This window comes from Pipistrellus hanaki (genome assembly GCF_964339955.1).
Source record: "Pipistrellus hanaki genome assembly, chromosome: 4".
Taxonomy (NCBI): Eukaryota; Metazoa; Chordata; class Mammalia; order Chiroptera; family Vespertilionidae; genus Pipistrellus; species Pipistrellus hanaki.
In genome coordinates this window covers 94,551,989-94,570,513 of record NC_140506.1, presented here as the reverse complement: position 1 = coordinate 94,570,513, position 18,525 = coordinate 94,551,989, and positions in this window count along the sequence as shown.

The window sequence follows — 18,525 nt, the reverse complement described above, 5'->3', positions numbered from 1 at the left end:
TTTTTGGTCTCTATGTCGTTTATCTCTGCTCTGATTTTTGTTATTTCCTTCCTTCTGCTTACACTGGGTTTTTCTTGTTGCTCCTTTTCTAACTCTTTGAGTTGTAGAGTTAGATCATCTGTTACTATTTTTTCTAGTTTTTTGCAATAGGCTTGTAAGGATATGAACTTCCCTCTCAAAACTGCTTTTGCTGTGTCCCAAAGATTTTGGATTGTTGTGCTTTCATTGTCATTTGTTTCCAGGATGTTTTTAATTTCTTCCTTGATTTCTCTGGTAACCCAGTCCTTGTTTAATAGCAAGCTGTTTAGTCTCCATGTGTTTGATTTCTTTGGATTATTTTTATTGTAGTTAATTTCCAGTTTTATGCCATTATGGTCTGAGAAGATACTTGATATGATTTCTATCTTCTTGAATTTGAAGAGACTTTGCCTATGTCCCAAAATGTGGTCTATCTTTGAGAATGTCCCATGTGCACTTGAGAAGAATGTATATTCTGTGGCTTTGGGGTGGAGTGTCCTGAAGATGTCAATTAATTCCATCTGGTCTAGTGAGTCATTTAGGATTGATATTTCTTTGCTGATTTTTTGTTTAGATGATTTGTCGAAGGGTGACAGTGGGGTATTAAAATCTCCTACTATGATTGTATTGCTATTAATCTCTCCCTTAATGTCCTCTAGCAGTTTTTTAATGTATTTGGTTGCTCCTGTATTGGGTGCATATATATTTACCAGGGTTATTTCTTCTTGTTGGATTGTTCCCTTTAGTATTATGAAGTGACCTTCATTATCTCTTGTTATGTCCTTCACTCTGAGATCTAATTTGTCAGATATAAGTATTGCTACCCCAGCTTTTTTTTCATTTCCATTTGCCTGGAAAACTTTTTTCCATCCCTTCACCCTCAGTCTGTGTGCATCTCTTTTTCTGAGGTGGGTTTCTTGTAGACAACAGATGTATGGGTCTTGTTTTCTTATCCAATCTGTTACCCTATGTCTTTTGATTGGAGCATTTAATCCATTTACATTTAAGGTTATTATTGATAGGTACTCATTTGACGCCATTTTTATTCTATACCCGTGTTCCTTCTTCACTTCTTATTTCTTTATTTTTACAGTAGACCCTTTAGCATTTCTTGCATTGCTGGTTTGGTGGAGATAAATTCCTTCAGTCTTTTTTTGTCTGTGAAGCTCCTGATTTCCCCTTCAATTTTGATTGATAGCCTTGCTGGGTACAGTATTCTTGGATTCAGACCCTTCCTTTGCATGACTTTGTATATTTCATCCCATTCCCTTCTGGCCTGATAAGTTTCTGTTGAGAAATCAGTTGCTAGTCTGATGGGGGTTCCTTTGTATGTAACTTTCTGTCTCTCTCTGGCTGCTTTTAAGATTCTTACTTTGTCGTTGTTGTTTGCCAATTTAATTATAATGTGCCTTGGAGTCTGTCTTCTGGGATTCATTTTGCTTGGGACTCTGCGGGCATCTTGTATTTGTGTGGGTTTTTTCTTTTCTATTTCAGGAAAGTTTTCTGTCATTATTTCTTGAAATACTTTTTCCATGTCTACCTCAGTTTCCTTTCCTTCTGGAACCCCTATTATTCGAATATTATTTTGTTTTGTTTTGTCCCAAAGCTCCCGTAGGCTCTCCTTCTGCTTTTTAATCTTTTTTTCTAGAAGTTGCTCTACTTGGGTATTTTTTTCCATCTTATCTTCTAGCTCACTGATGCGGTCCTCTGCTTCATCTAGTCTACTCTTGATGCTTTCTATTGAGTTCTTCATGGTAGCGATGTCACTTTTCATTTCTTCTTGGTTCTTCTTCAGTTCCTCATGGCTCTCCTTCATTTCCTCATGGTTCTTTCTCATTTCTTCTTGGCTTTTGTCAAATTTCTCTTCCATTCTTTTTAGCCATGCTATGATCATTACTCTGAATTCTTGCTCTGGCAGGCTGCTTACCTCTGGCTCGTTTACTTCCTTTTCTGGTGATGCCTGCTTTTCTTTCAAGTGCGGACTATGTTTTTGTCTCCCCATGGCCTCTCTTTTCAGGATGTCTGGTTATGTGGTATTCCTTCTCCTGCGTTGATTTTGAGGTACAAAATACAACACTACCAGGTACGACACAAGCGGCACTTAACAGGAATGTATTTACAATATTAATAACCTCTAATAAAGGTGACCACTAGAGAAAGGCAACTTAGGGGATAGGAGAGAAGGAATAAGGTAAAAATAAAATAAAGAAAAATAAAAAAAAATAAAATTAGAATTAAAAAAAAAAAATAAGTAAATTAAAAAAAAAAAGAGGGATAAAGAGATAGAAAAAGAAGAAGAAAAAAAAGTAATGACAAAATGAAGTTGGAAAACAGGGAAAAAAAGAAGAGGGAGAGAGAGAGAGAGAAAGAGAGAGAAGAAGCAAACTAAAAGAGAAATGGGAAACAAACTATATATATGTGGAGAAAATTGCCGTAGAAAAACCTCTGGACCCAGCCAATGCCAGTAACAAAACTTGGAGATTAATACAAACTACAATATCCACTATTATTAAGTAAGGCTATGATATACAGAAGTAAAAGAAACAAACAAAAACAGAGGATTTAAAAAAAAAATACAAAGCAACAATAACAATACAGGAATAAGCATAACAATTTCACTAAAAGGCATAAAAATTCACAATAATCAACCTTCACACATACAATGCGAAAAGGATAGAGGGGAGAATGGATTTTTTTTTTTTTTTTTAACTAGTTAATATAGTGCAGAGATTGGTATTTATACACTTGGATCAGGGGTTGGAACTTAGGTCTATAAGTATAGTGAGAGCTTTAGCAGGGGGTATAGAGAGAGAATAGAGGAAAAACTAAAGCCGGAAAGGGATAGGATAAACTGTAGACTAAAGGGTAAAGTTTAGTAAGAGAGTGATAGTGTAAAGGTTGAGTTGAGATAGGGTTGAATGATGCTATAGTAGAGATTAAAATAGAATGAAGGTTACTCCCAATGTAAAATAAAGAAAAAATAAAATGGTACTAGAGAGAGAAAAAAAAAGAAAAGAAAAAAAATAAATAAAAATTTTTTTTTAAAAAAAATTGCAAAATAGCAGTAGTAATAGTGATAGAGATTGAAAAATGTAATAATTGAAAAGGTAAAATCAAGTAAGGAAAAAAGAAAAAAAAATTGTTTCTTAAGTAAAAGATATGAAAAATGAAAATTAAATAAAAGATGTAAAAAATGAAAATAAAATAAAGTATAGCAAAATTAGCATAAAAATGACCAGTACTGGTCACTCACTTCCTCAGTTAATGTATTTGGCACTTCTGATTCTCGGACCAGACAGTCTTGCAGTTCCCAGCTTTCCACTGCACCTCAGTTTTGTAAGGTAATCCTTAATTTTTAGTAGACTATATCTTAGATATTTGTGTCCATTTATTTTTGATTAATTAAAAGACAAAAGAAAAGAAAGGAAAAAAAAAAAAAAAAAAAAAAAAAAAAAAAAAAAAAAAGGGCAGTTTGTAATTCAGCTCTTAGGTGTCAGTGTTTCCGGTTTGACCCCCCAGTCTTTTTGGTTGCTCCGGCCTTCTTTCTCTATGGCTCTAGCTGGCAGGGTGCCAGCTGGCTCCCAGACTATCTCTTCTGGCTCCGATCCCTTGTTTCCAGGGAGGCACTTTCTCCCTGCAAATTCCCCGGATATGCCCAACTAGGCTGTTCTTCCCTGGTATTCCGAAGCTAGGGGGTGAAGGGGATCAGGCGCCGAGGTGTCCAGATGTTCCGCCCTTGGCGGGACAGCCGCGATTCTTAACACTCTGTCCCGTGTCCCCTGGCTTTAAAAAAAAAAAAAAAAAAAAAAAAAAAAAAAAAAAAATTCCCGCTTCTGGGGAAGCTTATGCCAAACCCAGCACTAGATGTCGCTGCAGCCTTCTTAGGGCTCAGCTTTGCGGGCGCTGCATGGAGGCAGGGCCGGAACTCCCCGGCTACTGTGGCTGCCGGCACCGCGGGACCGCGATCTCTCAGGCTTTCCCCGCAAATTCTGACCTTTCCGTGGGTGACCGAAGAACTCCTTTGAATCCACGCGCCAGCTCCAACTCGGGCGTCTCAGCTACTGGATGGACCTCTCCGCAGTGGGTTTTCCAGGCCTCAGAGAAGCCACTCCTTTCTCACAGCGCCACCGCCGCTGCCTCTGCCGCCGTGGCCGCCGCGGCCGCCGCTGTGGCAGTGTTGGCCACCGGCTGGAAATCCTGTCCAGCGGTTCGCTGCCTAGCTTCCTTGAAACCTCTGCTGCCCCTCAGCTGCCAATCAACCCTCCCTGAGCGACTCAGATGTTACTTTTATCTGTTCTGGGACCAGAGTCAGAACAAGTCCGACTGTTCGGTCGCCATCTTCAAGCTCCGCCCCCCTTTTTTTTTTTTTTTAATATATTTTATTGATTTTGTACAGAGAGGAAGGGAGAGAGATAGAGAGCCAGAAACATCGATGAGAGAGAGTCATCGATCAGCTGCCTCTTGCACACCCCCTACTGGGGATATGCCCGCAGCCAAGGTACATGCCCTTGACCGGAATCGAACCCGGGTCCCCTCAGTCCCCAAGCCGACACTCTATCCATTGAGCCAAACCGGTCTCGGCCAAACCTTGTTCTTGTATCACCTAAGTGTTATTTTTTATTTTTAAATAAATCTTTATTATTCAGATTATTACAGTTGTTCCTGTTTTCCCCCCTCCATAGCTCCCCTCCACCTGGTTCCCACCCCACCCCATGACCTTATCCCCCCCACTGTCTTCATCCGTAGGTGTATGATTTTGTTCAGTCTCTTCCCGCACCTCCCACACCCCTTTCTCCTCGAGGATTGTCAGTCCACTCCCTTTTTATGCCCCTGATTCTACTATATTTACCAGTTTATTCTGTTCATCAGATTTTTTATTCCCTTGATTTTTAGATTAACTTGTTGATAGATATGTATTTGTTGTTTATAATTTTTATCTTTACCTTTTTCTTCTTCTTCCTCTTCTTAAAAAATACCTTTCAGCATTTCATGTAATACTGGTTTGGCAGTGATGAACTCCTTTAGCTTTTTCTTATCTGTGAAGCTCTTTATCTGCCCTTCAATTCTGAATGATAGCTTTGCTGGGTAGAGTAATCTTGGTTGTAGGTTCTTGCTATTCATCACTTTGAATATTTTTTGCCATTCCCTTCTGGCCTGCATAGTTTCTGTTGAGAAATCAGCTGACAATCATATGGGTACTCCCTTGTAGGTAACTAACTGTTTTTCTCTTGCTGCTTTTAAGATTCTCTCTTTGTCCTTTGCTCTTGGCATTTTAATTATGACGTGTCTTGGTGGTCCTCTTTGGATTCCTTTTTTTGGGGGTTCTGTGTGCTTCCTGGACTTGTAAGTCTATTTCTTTCACCATGTGGGGGAAGTTTTCTGTCATTATTTCTTCAAGTAGGTTTTCAATATCTTGCTCTCTCTCTTCTTCTGGCACCCTCATAATTCTGATATTGGTATGCTTGAAGTTGTCCCAGAGGCTCCTTACACTATCTTCATATATTTGGATTCTCTTTTCTTTTTGATTTTCTGGTTGGGTGTTTTTTGCTTTTTTGTATTTCAAATCTTTTACTTGATTGTTGCATTCCTCTAGTCTGCTGTTGGATCTCTGTATATTATTCTTTATTCCAGTCAGTGTATGCTTAATTTCCAGTAGGTCCTTTTTCATATACTCAAAGGTCTCACTAAATTTATTGGTGGTTTCTAGAAAATTATTGAAAAACCTTATAACTGTGGTTTTGACCTCTATATCCAGTAGTTTGCTTTCCTCTATTTTCTTTCATTTTGGCTGCTTCCCTGAGTTGATAGAGTGGTTTTGTGTGCTAGGTGTCCTATAGGGCCCAGTGGTTCAACCTCCCCAGTTACCTGAGGTGGACACTCTTGGTGCACTCCAGATGAGGCCCAGCTGTGAAGCAATGCAAGCTGCTGTAGGGCCTTGGGCCTTCTTTTGGATGTTTTGGCTCTCCCTGACTCAGTTGCAGTTTGTTAGGTAATTTTAGATTTCAAAGGACCAGGCCATTCATATGCAAAACCTCTGCACACAGCTTGGATGAGGCAGGGGCTCAGGATGAGCAAACAGCAATGGCTGACCATCAGCCCTGCCCTAAGAGGCCCCTGGGTCTCAGTGTCCCTTGGTAATTGCTGCAACACCTCTGAGAGAAAGCAGCCCTCGAGTCCCGCTCAAAGCCAGACAGTCCAGTTTCTCCCTATATGAGTCTGGGTCCCCAGAGTCTCGCCTGGAACTGGAGTTCAGAGCAGTTGGGAGCATGTGTCTCCCTGCAGATTGAGAAAGCCAGCTGTGTACTCAGTTGCCAGCGCTTTCTGCGAGTGCACCTCCGTACCTCTGCACTTTACTTCTGCACCTCCTCTGAATCTCAGTGTGCTTTTCTCTTCCCTTTTAGTTGTAGAATGTCCACTTAGCCAGCCTTCCTGTGTTTCTGAGTGATGTTTGTTTTGTTTTTTAGTTGTAGTTTTAAAGTGGTTGTGCGAGACAGCAATTTCAGGTGTTTACCTATGCCGCCATCTAGGTTTCTCCTCACCTAAGTGTTATTGATTGAATGTATATAAAATGATTTTTATATTGTTATTAATTCCCCCCACCCAGCCCCCCAAAAAATAGGAGTTTGTAAGAACAGTATAGAATTTAGCTTTGATTGCTTGATACAGGAAGCTGCCATGTGGTTTAATCCAGCATCTAGAAGGGTTCAGGAATCTGGAGAAGGAGATGCTGTAAATTAATTGAGAGTCCAGAGACAAAACATAATTTTGGAAGGCATTTTGGGGAGCCAGAGAAGACTTGGCTAAAGGAACCAAGTTCTCCTGTCTCTCTGGACCCCTTGCTTTTTATTGTCCTAAAGCAAGGTAGATATACATACCAAAGGGTAAGGTTTGGTATACAGAATCCATTGTCAGATTGGGGGTACCGCCTACATTCTGTTAAGGTGTTTGGCCAGCTGGAGGCAATAACATGTAGATGAAAATGTCCTCAGCTGTCTGGCAGCAAGCAATCATTCATGCATCCTTTTCAGGTTTGGGGAAATGCCTTTAGCCATTTCCAACAGGCAATAATATGTATTTTCCAGCCCTTGCTGTAGGCTCAAGGTCCACCAACCTTTTGATGAACTTCTTGCATTTATGACTTACTGGAATTAGCTTCCGGTACGAAGCCACTGAAGGGTTTTGAATGGAGAGGTGACATCATATGATGTCAACAGAACAAGGTTTTCAAAGAGTTAAAAACCACCAACCACCAATGGGGCTTTTTTCACATTAGATACAGTTATTTATTTATTTATTTATTTATTTATTTATACTTTATGGTCTAACACCACATTTCATTTCACTTGGACAATATCAAAGACCTGCAATCAGAGCAGCTAAATAGCCCCCAAGTGGGGCTACTATCCTGTCTGGGAATTTAAATCATGACAAAAGTGGACCTTCAGGCCGAAACTGGTTTGGCTCAGTGGATAGAGCGTTGGCCTACGGACTGAAAGGTCCCAGGTTCAATTCCGGTCAAGGGCATGTTTCTAACTCTCTATCCCTCTCTCTTCCTCTCTGTACAAAATAAAAACAAAACAAAACAAAAAACGACAACAAAAACTAACAAACAAAACTGGACCTTCAGCTCAGCCAGAGGAGGACAGTTTACTCAGTAATAGGTGCCAGCACAATCGGCTGTCTGTTCGTAAAAAAATAAAATTGGATCAGTACCTCATACCACAGGCAAAAGTGAATTACAGATGAATCAAAGGCTCAGCAAAAGTCTTAGAAGAAAACGCAGGAAACTGTACGTACAATCCAGGGATTGGGGGGAAATTTTAAGCCAAGAAGCCCCGAGGCCACCACAGTTCCTTTAGATCAGTGGCTCTCAATCTTTCCAATGCCGCGGCCCTTTCATACAGTTCCTCAGGCTGCGGTGACCCCCCAACCATAAAATTATTTTCGTTGCTACTTCATAACTGTAATTTTTATTGCTACTTCATTACTGTAATTTTGCTACTGTTAATGAATCGTAATGTGAATATCTGTGTTTTCTGGTGGTCTTAGGCTCTACAGCAGCGGTTCTCAACCTGTTGAGAACCACAAGTTGAGAACTGCTAACAGGGTCGCCTAAGACCATCGGAAAACACAGATATTTACATTATGATTCATAACAAAACTACAGCCACAAAAGTAATTTTATGGTTGGAGGTCACCACAACCTGAGGAACTGTCGGAGTCGCGGCATTAGAAAGGTTGAGAACCACTGCGTTAGGTGGATCCGTGTTAAAGCCGGGGGGACAATTACAGGAAGTTACCCTAAGCAGAGTGCGGGCTTCTCGGTATGTGCGAAGCTGGCAGGTGAACCGCGGGTCATGGCTGGGCGTGCGAACACTCCTTACAGATCCACAGCCAGGAGACACATGGCGACGAGGAGATAGGCCGGGGGTACAAAGAGAGTTCACAGAGAAGCAACAGCACATGCACCTACAGCAACTTCACTATGAAGCAGGGATGGCAAATTAAAGTCCCAGGGGGCTGACACTAAACCCACGAAAGTGAGAGAGAAAACCAAGCAGAAGGAACAGAACTTGATACTGGAACAGGAGCTCCGACGTTAAAGAGAGGGGAAGAGCCCTGACCCGTGTGGCTCAGTTGGCTGGAGTGTCATCCCACATACCAAGCGGTGGGGGGTTCAATTCCTGGCCAGGGCACATGCCCAGGGTGTGGGGTTCTGATCCCCAGGGTGTGTATGGGAGACAATCCACCAATGTTCCTCTCCCACATTGATGTTTCTTTCTCTCTCTCCCGAATAAATGAAAATATGGGTGAGGATTTTTTTTAAAAAGGGACTCCTGGGGAAAATGATGATCTGAGAAAGGCCCCGGGATAGCAGGCAGAGAGCAGTCAGGCCAAGCAGGAGCGCCTTCAGAGATTTTCTAAAGATTAAATTTGTAAACCACGTAATGCAACAGAACATCTTTTTTTTTTTTTTTTTAATATATTTTATTGATTTTTTACAGAGAGGAAGGGAGAGAGATAGAGAGCTTGAAACGTCGATGAGAGAAACATCGACCAGCTGCCTCTCGCACACTCCCCACCGGGGATGTGCCCGCAACCAATGTACATGCCCCTGACCGGAATCGAACCTGAGACCTTTCAGTCCGCAGACCAACTTCGGCTCAATAGAACATCTTGAAAAACAATATTTATATTTATTTTATTTTATTTGAAAAACAATTTAAACAGCTGTTGAGTTTGGGATTGAACATCCCTAGTAGGGGGTGTGCAGGAAGCAGCTGATTGATGTTTCTCTCTAATCGATGTTTCTAACTCTCTATCCCTCTCCCTTCCTCTCTGTAAAAAATCAATAAAATATATTTAAAAAATAAATAAATAAATAAAATCTGAGAACTGCCCTGGCCAGTTTCTCAGTGGTTAGAGCATCGACCTGTGGACTAAACGGTAATAAAAAGTTTGTTTCAGATCAAGGGCACATACTCATTTGCAGGCTGGGTCCAGTGTGTGCAGGAGGCAACCAATTGATTTGTCTCTCTCACATCAATGTTTCTCTCTGTCTCTCTCCCCTCCCTCCCTCTCTCTCTCTCTCTCAAATCATTAAAAGCATCTCCTTGGGTGAGATTGAACCTATATATACAAAAGCCTAAGCGACTGAACTGGATTGAATGGAATGACTGGTTGCTATGATGTACACTGACCACCAGGGTGCAGACGCGCAATGCAGGAGCTGCCCCCTGGTGGTCAGTGTGCTCTCACAGCGGGAGCACCACTCAGCTGAGACCCATCCTGTGGCCCACCAGCCGGCCAGCAACCACTTCCTCCCTCAGTAGTCCTGCAGGTCCAGTCTGCAGAGAATGGGCCAGGCACTGGCGGACCAGCGCCACCGGCCTTAGACTTCCCCTCCCTAGATCCCCGCAAGGAAGAAACAATTTAAAAGCAGCAGCCATGCCGAAACCGGTTTGGCTCAGTGGATAGAGCGTCGGCCTGCGGACTGAAAGGTCCTGGGTTCGATTCCGGTCAAGGGCATGGACCTTGGTTGCGGGCACATCCCCAGTAGGGGGTGTGCAAGAGGCAGCAGATCGATATTTCTCTCTCATCGATGTTTCTCTCCCTTCCTCTCTGTAAAAAATCAATAGAATATATTAAAAAAAAAAAAAAAAAAAAAAAAGCAGCAGTCAGGTGGCTCTGGACAACTGGTGTGAACACCAGCGGGACGGATCTGGATCCCCGGCCCGCAAGGGTGTCCCACCACCTGCCCGGAGGTCCTGCTCCCCCCTGACCCCTTTAGGGACCCCACCCATGCACGGATTCAGGGCCCAGGAAGGTGTGTGCACGGCAGCTGGCCATGACGTGTAGTGTAGAACGTGCTTCGCGGTGAGGGTCAGGGCCAGCTATGCTCGGAGCCTCCTAAAATGCAGCATTAGCCTGGCCGGTGTGGGTCAGCGGTTGAACATTGACCCGTCCCTGGTTCGATTCCTGGGCTGGGCACATGCCTGGGTTGCGGGCTCCATCCCCAGTACAGGAGGCAGCTGATCTCCTTGATGTTTCTATCTCTCCACCCCTCTCCCTTTCTCTCCCTGTAAAAGCGATAAAAACATTTGGAAAACACAACACGCAGCTTTGGCCCCACTCTGGACCTCCTGCCTCGGAACTCGGGGCTGGGGCCGGGACTCTGTGACCAGCCAGGGGATTCTCATTCGCGCTCAAGTGTGAGAAGCACCGAGCCGGCCCCCCTCTCCTTCCCCCGTCGGCTGGCTTTACGAAGAGCACAGCTGTCTTGTATTGTAGAATAATACCCCACGTTCGTTCTGCATTTGCCAGATTCTCTCCTCATGGTGTCACTTACCTGGTTTCTCCTCCTTCAGTGTTTAAAGAGCCCTCTATGCGGGTGATGTTAGTGAGCAGCCGGGTTAGGTGCCGCAGGGACCCACGTCTGGCCTCAGCCCGCGGAGCTAGACCTGGGCTCCAGGGTCCTCACGGGGGGCCTGGGGCGGACGGGGCCGGCACTGCGGTGGGTTAGGACAGGAACCCCTCTTTCCCCATGGCCGCCCCAGGAAGGAGCCCGCGCGGCACTCAGGTCACTGAAGGGAGGGCACTTCAGACTGTTGGTCTCAGGGGTGGAAGGGGAAGCAGAGAAACATGGGGCATCTTTTGAGACGGAAGGAGTGGGGGCTGGGGACCTCAGACGAAGAATGGCTGCAGGACGTCAGGCCCGAACCCCGCGGACAGCAGGACGGAGGTGCAGTCTGACCCTCGTGCTCCAGGGACCAGCCTCCCGCTGTTCTCTGCGATCCTAGGAGCCGGGATTGTTGTAAGGGTCATGTGTTTTAAAGAGCCAGAGCCAGATTGGCCTCCCAACTCTGTGAAGAACAGTGTGGCAACAGTTTTCAAGAACTATAAGCATGTTCCTGCCAATTGGCCTGCCTAGAAACTGTACTTCTGGGGATTTGTCCTAAGGAGCTACTCCAGCCCTGGCTGGTGTGTCTCAGGTGGTTGGAGCATCGTCCCTTATACCAAAAGGTCTTGGGTTCGATTCCCCTTCAGGGCACAAACCCAGGTTGAAGGCTTGATCCCAGCCCTGGTTGGGGCGTGTGTGGAAGGCAACCGATAGATGCTTCTCGCTTACATGGATGTTCTTCTCTCTCTCTCTTTTCCTTCCCTTCTCTAAAAACCAATGAAAATATCCTCAGGTAAGGATTAATTAAAAATTTAAAAAAAGAGCTACTCCAAAGAAAGGCAAGATTATGAAGAATTTTACTGCAGGGTCTTGTGTAATGGTGAAAAATTAGAAGTCACTCCGGTAACTAACAGTAAGACGGTGAAGTAAATTAGGGGGACATGTGCCCTGCCGGCGTGGCTCAGTGTTGAGCATTGACCCATGAACCAGGACATCATGGTTCGATTACTGCTCAGGGCACGTGCCTGGGTTGCAGGCTTGATCCCTAATAGGGGGCATGCAAGAGGCAGCTGATCAATGATTCTCTCTTATCATTGATGTTTCTATCTCTCTCCTCTACTTTCCTCTAATTAATAAACACACACACACACACACACACACACACACACACACACACATATTAGAGGCCCAGTGCATGAAATTCGTGCACCAGGGATCAGGCCTAAACCAGCAGTTGAACATCCCTCTCACAATCCTGGTTGATCACCTGCCTCCTAATTGATCACCTGCCTGTCTGCATGGCCACTCCCAACTGCCCCCGTCTGCTGGCCTAGTCCCTCCTCGCAGTCCTCCCCCCAACCCCCCCCCAACTGCATCTCCTCCCCACTGGCCTGGTTGCCTCTAACTGCCTTCCCCCCACCCCACCCCCGCTGGCCTGGTTGCCTCTTACTGCCAGCCTGGTCGCCCCACACAGCCTGCTTGTTCAGTCATTTGGTTGTCCCTCACTAACCCCCTGCTGGCCTGGTCATAGGCAGCCATTTTGTGAGAGCGTGAGGGTCAATTTGCATATCACATCTTTATTATATAGGATATATATATATATATATATATATATATTTAAATTAGGGGACGTGCACTCATAAGAACACTGTCAGGCCATTGAAATGATGATTGACTATGAGGCAGCCTCTACAGCCACGTAGAAAATGTTTACGAGACAACATTAAGTGGGGAAGGGGGGGGGGGAAGCAAGGTACAGAATGGCAAACGTGTGTCTGAGGTGGCAGAAAATTACTCCGAAGTACTTTAAGGCCAAAGGTCAATATATTATGAGGGCCCAGAATGTATAATGGAATCCAAATATAGGAAGCCAGGCCGCACGTGGGCAGGGATTTAGATCCAGAAAACTGGTGAGTACGCCACCCAGTTATGTTCACGACTGACTCTTGCCTTCCCTCTCTGCTTTTCTCTGGAGTCCTATGGCAGCAGAGACTCGTGGTTCCTTTTGTCTCGGGCACACAGCCTGGCTGCGGGGTGTGGTCATGTGACTGTTCTTGCCAGTGGAATGTGAATGGGGGCGTGTCCCACTCCGGGACTAAGAACGTTGAGAAAGTGGATTATGTTCTTCTCTCTGTACTTTCTGCCGGGCATCAGCTGGGACAGGTGAACAGGCCACGAGACCAGGGCCCCTGAGTAACCAGGCCAGCTTCAGGCGTGAGATAGTAATACACCTGTGATGTGAGGACATGGAGATTTGGGGTTTATCTGTTTATAGCAGCTGACACCAGTTTAACTAACACACTGATTTTTTCTGCTCCTCTAGGCTCATCCCTGAGCAGAGCTGTCCCACAGCTTCCAAGCTCACATATAAACCAGAGGCCGGATCGCCGGATTCGTGCAAGGGGCTCGGCCCTCGCAGCCCTGCTTCGTCCGGAAGGTCTTCCAGCTGTCCGGTCTAATTAGCATATGATGCTGTTATTATTATAGATTGTACACATATAAAATATATGTTAATTTGACATTTAAAAAATCCTCACCCAAGGAGATGCTTTTAATGATTTGAGAGAGAGAGAGAGAGGGAGGGAGGGGAGAGAGACAGAGAGAAACATTGATGTGAGAGAGACAAATCAATTGGTTGCCTCCTGCACACACTGGACCCAGCCTGCAAATGAGTATGTGCCCTTGACCTGAACCAAACTTTTTATTATCGTTTAGTCCAGGGGTCGATGCTCTAACCACTGAGAAACTGGCCAGGGTAGTCCTCAGATTTTTATTATTTATTTATTTTTTAAATATATTTTATTGATTTTTTACAGAGAGGAAGGGAGAGGGATAGAGAGTTAGAAACATCGATTAGAGAGAAACATCAATCAGCTACTTCCTGCACACCCCCTACTAAAGATGTGCCCTTGACCGTAATCAAACCCAGGACCTTTCAGTCCCCAGGCTGATGCTCTATCCACTGAGCCAAACCGGTTTCAGCAGTTCTCATATATTTTTTTTAAAAAAAATAAATATTTATTGTTCATATTATTACAAATGTTCCTCATCCCCCCCCCCCTCATTGTTCCCCTCCACCAGGTTCCCACCCCACCCTCTGCCCTTTCTCCACCCACCATTGTCCTCATCCATAGGTGCACGATTTATGTTCAGTCTCTTCCCACATCCCCCTCTCCCCTTTTCCCCAAGAATCGTCAGTCCACTCCCCTTCCATAACTCTGATTCTATTATATTCACCAGTTAATATTGTTCATCAGATTTTTTAATTCTCTTGGTTTTTAGATTTACTTGTTGATAGTTACGTATTTGTTGTTCATAGTTTTTATCTTTATTTACTTTCTCTTCCGAAAGAACCCCCTTCAGCAATTCATATAATTCTGGTTTGGCGGTGATGAAATCCTTTAGCTTTTTTTTTTTATTAGTGAAGCTCTTTATCTAGCTTTCGATTCAGAGTAATAGCTTTGCTGGATAGATTATTTTTGGCTGTAGGTTCTTGCTATTCATCACCTTGAATATTTCTTGCCATTCCCGTCTGGCCTGCATGGTTTCTGTTGAGAAATCAGCTGACAATCGTATGGGTGCTCCTTCATAGGTAACTACTTGCTTTTCTCTTGCTGCTTGTAAGATTCTTATTTGTCTTTTGCTCTTGGAATTTTAATTATGATGTGTCTTGGTGTGGTCCTCTTTGGATTCCTTTTGTTTGGGGTTCTGTGCGCTTCCTGGACTTGTAAGTCTAATTCTTTCACCAGGTGGGGGAAGTTTTCTGTCACTATTTCTTTCAGTATGTTTTCGATATCTTGCTCTTTATCATCTTCTGGGACCCCCATAATTCTGATGTTGGTTCGCTTGAAGTTGTCCCAGAGGTTTCTTACATTATCTTCAATTTTCTGGATTCTCTTGTCTTCTTGCTTCTGCGGAGGAGTGTCTTCTGGCTCTTTATGTTCCAAATCTTTGACTTGATTCTTGCGATCTTCCATTCTGTTTTTAGGACTCTGTATAATATTTTTTATTTGAGACAATGTATTCTTTATTTCTTGTTGATCCCTTATTAGTTCTTGTTGATCCCTTTTCATATCCTCATAGGTCTTATCGACCTTTTCTAGGAAATTCTTGAAAAACCTTATAAACTTGGTTTTGAATTCTATATCCAGTCTCTTCTTTTCCTCCATTTCTTTTGTTTGTGATCTATTTTCTTGTCTAGGCATTTTCACAGCTTTCCTGAGTTGGTAGGGTGGCTTTGTGTGCTAAGGTGTCCTATATGGTTCAGTGAGTCAGCCTCCCAGTTACCTGAGGTGGACAGTCTTGGTATAGCCCTTTGTGGGCTGTGTGTGCAGTCTTGTTGTTAAGCCTTGCTTGTTGTTGGTATCACTGGGAAGCGTTGATCACTAAGCCAATTGGCTATGAGGATCAGAATTGTCTCAGCTAGGAGGGTTTCTGTATTCTGCTTAAATGGGGCGGAGTCTGGGGGTGGCACAGACAAGTTTTGTTGAATCCCACACAATTGGTTGTAGACAAGCTTTAGATTCCTGTCTGCCCCTCCCTAGGAGAGTCCTATTGGCAGTGAACAAGAAAGCTAGCCACTGGAAGGGCTTCTGTGTCCTGCTTGGATGGGGCAGAGTCTCGGGGTGGTGCAGACAAGCTTTATTCAGCCCCTCCCTACGAGGGTCTGGTTTCTGAGTCCCGCAGTAATGGCCGCTGGCTTCTCACACCTCCGAGAGATCTCTGCCCACTGCCTGACAGTCTGGCCTCTCCCTGTCTGGGGCCGTCTATCAGAGCAATAGGGTGGTTCTGTTTTCCTCCGGAACAAGAAAGCCAGCCGCGCATTAGCTGTCCGCCCTCTCCGCGCGCAGGGAGTAAGCCAGTAGCGAACTCGGCCCGCCCTCTCTGCATTCCGCAAGCAAGTCTGCAGGGAACTCTGCGGCCGCCTTTTCGCGCGCACAGTTCTCCGCACCTTCACAGTTCCTGAGGTTCAGCGTACCTTCTCTCTCCTTCCCAGATGGTAGAGCCTCCTCTCAGCCAGCTGTCTGGTGCTTCAGGGTGATATTTCCCCTGTTTTCCAGTTCTAAATTCAAATTTGTTGTGGTAGGCTGCATTTGGGTGTCTACCTATGCCGCCATCTTGGTTTCTCCCTCAGTTCTCATATTTTTAATTTAAGCAGATACTGACTGGCGTCTCAGTCTCAACTCTAAATCTCTGAAAGAGAGGCTCTAACAGCCTGATGTGGGACAGCCTGGAAACACACCTAGCGTGGTCAGCTCTGCAGGAACAGGGCAGTGGGTCCCTCCCCCTGGCATCAACGTCTCTCTCTCTCCCCTCCCCTTCTCTAAGTTAATGAAATATTTTTTAAACATAAAAGAAAAAAGAATGCACTTGGCATAAAGCACAAATGGGCAACTCAGCTAGTCTGAGTGCCCCGCCTCCTGGGGGGTTCAATGTGGTTGTTTTTAATTTTAAAGATATTTTTATTGATTTCAGAGAGGAAGGGAAAGGAAGTGATAGAAACATCAATGATGAGAAAATAGTCGATCAGCTGCCTTCTGCACACCCCCTATTGGGGACTAAGCCCTCAACCCGTGCATGTGCCTTTAACCATAATCAAACCCAGGACCTTTCTGTCTGCAGGCTGACACTATCCATTGAGCCAAACCAGCTAGGGCTCAAATTTTTTTGGTATTTTTATTTTTTAACATGTTTTTTATTGGTTTTAAAGAGAGGAAGGGAGAGGGATAGAGAGTAGAAACATTGATGAAAGATGTCAATCGGCCCCTTCTGGGCATAAAGCCTGAAACCTGGGCATGTGCCCCGACCCGGAATTGAACCGGGGACCTCTTGGTTCATTGGCCGATGCTCAGCCACTGAACTACACTGGCTGGGCAAATGCATTTGTGAGAACATATCAACTCATGTAACTGCAAACCTGCTTAGATCTAATTTCAGTCATGGATAGTTGTGCTCAAATAATGTGATCAATATCCATCTTTCCTCAGCTCTTGGTCCTGGATCATTCACTCTGTAGGTTTCATGCTTGGCTGGAGTCTCCCCCAGAGGTGGCACAGATGGCTACCAGTAGGTCCTGGCTTACATCCCACAAGCTTAGCAGCTCTCCTGAAAAGAGAACACTTCCTTCCCAAACAGGTGTGGGAGCCGCCTAACCTTGGTCGTATGTCCACAGAGGAGCCAGTTTCCATGGCTCAGGCAGGGGTCCTCAAACTTTTTAAAGTGGGGGCCAGATCACGGTCCCTCAGAGAGCTGGAGGACCGGACTATATGAACTACTAATTCCTACTGTAACACCTTGGCTGCGCTCACTGCCCAAAAAACCTGGCGGTCAGGATCAGACTCCTCTGGGGGCTGCATGTGGCCCATGGGCCGTAGTTTGAAGACCCCTGGCTCAGAGGATGCAGGAGGCTGGCTGACCAGACCTGGGTCATGTGGTCACCCTTGTAGCCAAGAAGCAGAGCCAGCCCCACTTGAACCACGTGGATCAGAAACATGGAAGGGCCTGACTGAGCATCAACCTATGAACCAGGAGGTCACTGTTTGATTCCCCGTCAGGGCATGCCCGGGTTGTGGGCTCCATCCCCCGAGTGGTGTGGGAATCAGGCAGCCAATCAATGATTCTCTCTCATCATTGATGTGTGTGTGTGTGTGTGTGTGTGTATGTGTGTGTGTGTGTGTGTATATATATATATATATATATATATATATATATATATATAATTTTTAATTGATTTTTTTCTCAGAGAGGAAGGGAGAAGGATAGAGAGTTAGAAACATCAATGAGAGAGAAACATCGATCAGCTGCCTCCTGCACACTCCTTGCTGGGGATGTGCCCGCAACCAAGGTGCATGTCCTTGACTGGAATCGAACCTGGGACTCTTCAGTACACAGGCTGACGCTCTATCCACTGAGCCAAACCGGTTAGGGCAATAAAAGAATATTTTTTTTTAAAAAAAAATCATGGAAGGGAAACGTGGGTTGCTGTCACCCAGAGAGAGAGAGAGTTGGGGCTGAGCAGGCGAAGACAGATGGATGGCCTTATCTACATCTTATATCATTCTTGGCATCCTATGGTCCTTATCACAAGTGTAATTAAATAGCCCCAACCCTCCACTTTAGCAGCCACCCTCTGCTTTCCTCTAACACTGAGACAGAACGCCTGGAGGGCGCCCCCTGCAGTTCCTGAGGACCCCAGGCCCCTCCCTGAACTCCGGGTTCCCACTCGGGGCTCACTGTCTCCAGTCAGGCTGTGCCCAGACTTTTTCTTCTTCTTTTCCTTCTTCTTCGCGGGACTGAGGCAAATGGACAAATGAAGACTGTACCCATGTAAGGTATACAGACTGATATTTTGACATGCATGTGTATTGTGAAATGATCAGCACAACCAAGCTAATAAATATATCCATCTTTTTTGGGTGAGAATTCTTAAGACATACTCTGAGAAATTTCAAGTATGTGAATGGTACAGCCTCACTCGCCCTGGAGGCCACCCTCTCTGTCCCCAATGGAGCCCCTGCCTCCCCCACTGCCCCAAGGCTCAGTAACCAGGCCTGGGTGACAAACATTGTCATCCCCTCCGCTGCCAGTAAACACCTCTCAGTTACTCG